We start from the raw sequence: 4,648 nt of genomic DNA, 5'->3' as shown, positions 1-4,648 counted from the left end.
AAAAGACGGTTTGAGTCGGCTCGGAAAACAATGCATTGTCTCCCAAGACGGTTTTTGAAATTCAAAATTGTATGTTTTGAAAATCAAGTTTGAAATGTTTGAAGAGGTCTCGGGGACGGTGTATGGTCCTCGGGATCTCGAAAGTGTCTCGAGAAAAAGGGTGTGTGCTTTTCTCAGGTTTTGAAAGAGCCATTGTCGGCGCGAAACGGGTTAACGTCCGTGTCTAGACGCGGCGAGTTTGAAAATCGTCATTACGACGGCCTAGAAAGAAGTGTTGAAATGGTTATAAAAACCGGGTTTGAAAATCGTCATTACGACGGCCTAGAAAGGCGTGTTGAAATGGTTATAAAAACCGGGTTTGAAAATCGTCATTACGACGGCCTAGAAAGGCGTGTTGAAATGGTTATAAAAACTGAATTTGAAAATCGTCATTACGACGGCCTAGAAAGGCGTGCAACGGTCGGCAAAAGATCGAGGTTTGAAATGGCCATTATAACGGCGCAAAAATTTGATTTTGAAAGTTTTGAAAATGGCACGGAAGGACTTATGATCAAGTAGCACATAAGCACTCACAGTTTCATTATATTATGCATTATGGTGACACGGGTTTTGGCTTAGAAGGGTGGGTTACACACCAAGCAATCAAACCCCGATTTGCGAGAGGGGTACCAATCCAAACAAAATGTGTAAGGAGGGTGCCCTAGCCTCGTGCTCGAAAGTGATGAAAGCTCTTTGACGAAATAGAAATGTGTGACGTCAATGGTATGCTTGACTCAATCGGGATTCGAAACGCGGGGATGAGAAAACTCACGCCGACGAGACGAGCCAATTGGTCGATAAAGGTTAAGTTGTGGGCCCGGACAAGGAACACGACCGTGACAGTAATATCAATTAATGCATTCCAACCAAGTCCTCGTTCGAGTCTCACCATCTAGGGATCACAAAGACGTAAGTGTCCTAGTTTTCCCCAGCGGAGTCGCCAATCTATGGACATGGCCCATCTGCACGCCAAGCCAATCTGTGGACATGCAGCGGTCTTTTGGAAGCCACGCTCGGCGGCGTAAAAATGCTTTCGACCAGATCGCTTTAGATCGGTCGGTTTCATCTCGGTAAAGGTCTCGAAACGATGCAGAGATGTTCGGAGTCGCCACCAAGCATTTGTGGGATGCTTGGAACCCGTTCGAATCCACTTTATACCTCGGTCAAACGAAGCACAAAGCAGAGTTTGACATAGGTACTAAAGATAAGGAATCGTCCCTCTTTAGCATCATATCTCTAGAATGACTCTCGTACGCTCTGGATAAGGTCGTCCACTATCAAAAGTTTCTGAGTAAGAGGTGAAGGTACGTATTGGGAAACCCTTTAATCAGACACCCAATCCCGCCATGTAGCGGCTCTCTTGATCGATCTTGGTTGGTTGAATGCAAAAGTTGATAAAACGGTTTAAATGCATGAATGCGCATCCAATAATTTAAACCTAACATGTGAGAGCTTTCTAAGTCGGTTGATTTAATCCAAGTATCAAGTATAAGATGTCGAGTTGGATTAATGGTTGATTTGCATGCAAGACGGAAATTAAAAATCCATTTACCGTATTAAGTTTGTGGTGCATAACGTGATCCATTTGTCTTAGTAAAGCATTTTGCAAATATGATTTTCGAATGAGCAAATAGTCATCTGATCTGTCCTATATCCGGGCTAACCGGGGTCAGGATCGTCCAAGACTAATGCTGGAAAGGGAACAGGCCCTGTACCAGGCGGCCATATGAGGCGCGAGCATGCCGGCGGTATAAGGGGGCCTCCCCTGGTTTTGGAAATAAGAAAGAAGGGGCCTGTTTGAGGCGCGGGTCAACCAACGGTTATATGCCGTGTTCTGACCATTTGGAAAACGCTTATAAAACGTATTGAAAAATGGGTATTTTACCCGATTTGGTTTGAAAGGGTCGTCTAGACCGTATTTGTTGATTTGAAGAATGGGACTTGAATAATCGTCATTGTTTTGATGATATTCGGTGTCGGGTTCAACTTGAAAAGTTTGACATGAATAGTTTTGAAAATAATTATGAACTAATTGTTTTAAGTTCATTTGAATATGATTGGTCATTACTTATCATCGTACCCGGGATAAAATCCGGCATGGTATGTAGAACCAAGGATGACTTTGTGTTGGTGATTAATATGCTTGTTTTGAAAATGTAAAGAAATGATGAAAGGCTTTAAAATACCTCCCAAAATGTAAAGAAATAAAAGGCTTTAAATACCTTTTAAATGTTATTAACCAAATATTATCACCGAAACACGGATTTAACCGTCATGGTATGAGGAACCAAGGGTGAAAAATGTTTTATGGTTAAAAACAAATAAAATAAAATAAAAAAAGGTTTGAAAATATTTGAAATGGTAAAAACCGATTACAAATGTGAAAATGGATTAAAGGGGAAAAGCGAGAACAAACACGGTTGAGTTCTGACCTGGGCACCCCATTGAGGCGCGAGCCTATGTGCACAATAAGGGGCTTCTGCCTCAGGCCAAAACTCAGTTTTGGCTCGTTTATCCCATGTTTTGGATCGTGTTATGCATATTTTAGCATGTTATAGTCATAAAACAAATGAAGACATGATAAAAGAAGGATTTTTACACCCTCATACTTACATGTTTGGTTATGGCGAGAAACCGACGTAAGTGTAAAAACTCGTTTGGTCGGAAAAGACTCGGTTTAAAACCGTTTTAGTAAGTAAAAAGAGTGTTTTATTAAAATTAGTGACGGTGCAGTGGTCGAAGTGGTTGGTCAAGTGATTTAATGCACGATGACGGTACCAAACAATGTGTAAGGCTTGTATTTACGATCGGTAGGTCGTAAATACGCGTCGGATTGTGACTTAGGAAGTCGAGTCGAGAATTTTAAGGGAGAAAAGAGGGGGCGGACACTCGCGTAAGTTCTCAAATGGGGGCATTTGAGGGGTATTTATAGGAAAATGAGTGGTTGTGTGAGTTTTGAGCAACGTGGCCATCTGGGCTGCTCAAAGAGGCGCGAGCCACGTCGCGGTTCTTCGAGTTGTCCTGTCACTTTCACACAAGTGCAATAATGATTTGTTTTATCCTAGGATTTGTAGTCACATGTTTGGTACTTGACCATTCATGAATCCGGGAAATCTTAGTATAGAAGGCTTTGAATGTTTTTTTTTGGTAGTTGACTCGGTTTGACTCGTTGTTGTAGTCGGGATTTGAATTTTTGAGTCGGTTTTGATCCGGTGTCGGTTTTGACTCTAGTTAGTGTCATTGTGACCCCGTCGTCGTGCATTAAACACTCCAGGTACTTTTGAAAAGTTTTGAAATGTTTTATTTTCGAAATCGTTTTAAGTTTTCCGACGCAAAGTTGTACACAAACTGTCGATCAAACGCCGCGATTCCAAAGCATGTTATAGTCCGATAATCATCGGGTGTTTGTTGGAGTCTCAGCAGATACTGGGTATCTACAAGCACCCAATTTAGTAATGGAATCCACCTCATGCTTTTCTCCTCTAGTAGCCTTCCGAGGTCTACTATATTGCGAGTTATGGACCGCCATTTCCTCAATTTTGTTCCATGTTTGATTGTCATCAACTTCGGTAAACATATCATTGGATCCCATATTGAGAATGTTTCGGGAGTCTTCATATAGACCATTCCAAAATTGTTGCATAAGGCACCACTCGCAAAGTCCATGGTGTGGACAAGATCGACAAGTGTCCTTGCATCTCTCCCATGCTTCATACAAAGATTCCTCATCCCTTTGTTTGAACCCGGTGATTTGGGCTCTCAACATGTTAGTCTTTTCCGGAGGATAGAATTTCTTGTAGAAAGCAAGTGTCAATTTCTTCCAAGAATCAATACCAAGAGTAGCCTTGTCTAGGCTTTTCAACCATTGTTTCGCGGTACCAATCAAAGAAAAAGAAAATAAGACCCATCGGATTTGGTCTTGAGTAACTCCGGTTTGAGAAATCGCATCACAATAGTCACAAAAAGTCTCCATATGTGAGTGAGGGTCTTCACTAGGCATCCCCCCAAATTGACTTCTCTCAACTAGTTGTATAAATGCGGATTTGGCAATGAAATTACCGGTTAAATGTTGTGGTGTAGGAGTACCATTTGGTAGGTTCTCCTCGGTTGGCACGGAATGTGATGAAAATTTAGGCATTGTGGGTTGATTTTGTGGTGGTTTTTGTATTGGGTTGTTCTCTCCTTCTCTTGCAAAAGGGTTGGTAAACTCAATGTTATTTGGTTGAATGTCCACAATCTCTCCAATACCTCTCAAACTACCTCTAGCAAGTCTTCTATTGTTGGTCAAAGTTCTTTCAATTTCAAGATCAATGGGTAAACAGTTACCTTGTGATCTCCTAGACATACAAAATATCAAACAACTTGAAAACAATTAGAACAATCTTGAGGAGATTGACTTCCCCAAGGTAAAGAAAGACACAACTAAAAACAATTAAAGAAAATCAAATCAAGTTGACACCGTCCCCGGCAACAGCGCCATTTTTGGTGTCGGTTCAAACTCGTCGTCAAAAGCTACCTAACCAAAACAATATTTATAACTTCACAAACTACTCTTAGCAAAGAGGTAAATAAATGTCGGATCTCAAGGGACGGGTATTGATGTAGGATT

At 41.4% G+C, this 4,648-nt stretch overlaps 1 non-coding gene across 1 annotated transcript; it reads left to right on the top strand.

Moving 5' to 3' along the window:
- The first annotated feature begins 3,697 nt into the window (after window positions 1–3,697).
- On the top strand, window positions 3,698–3,805 carry LOC141620296 (small nucleolar RNA R71). Its single transcript, XR_012531929.1, has one exon. It is a non-coding gene; the product is annotated as a small nucleolar RNA R71 (small nucleolar RNA).
- Window positions 3,806–4,648: the final 843 nt, after the last annotated feature.

The sequence above is a fragment of the Silene latifolia genome, chromosome 1 (genome assembly GCF_048544455.1).
Source record: "Silene latifolia isolate original U9 population chromosome 1, ASM4854445v1, whole genome shotgun sequence".
NCBI lineage: Eukaryota > Viridiplantae > Streptophyta > Magnoliopsida > Caryophyllales > Caryophyllaceae > Silene > Silene latifolia.
The sequence above is the reverse complement of the archived record's forward strand: the minus strand, read 5'-3'. Positions and strand labels throughout refer to the sequence as shown.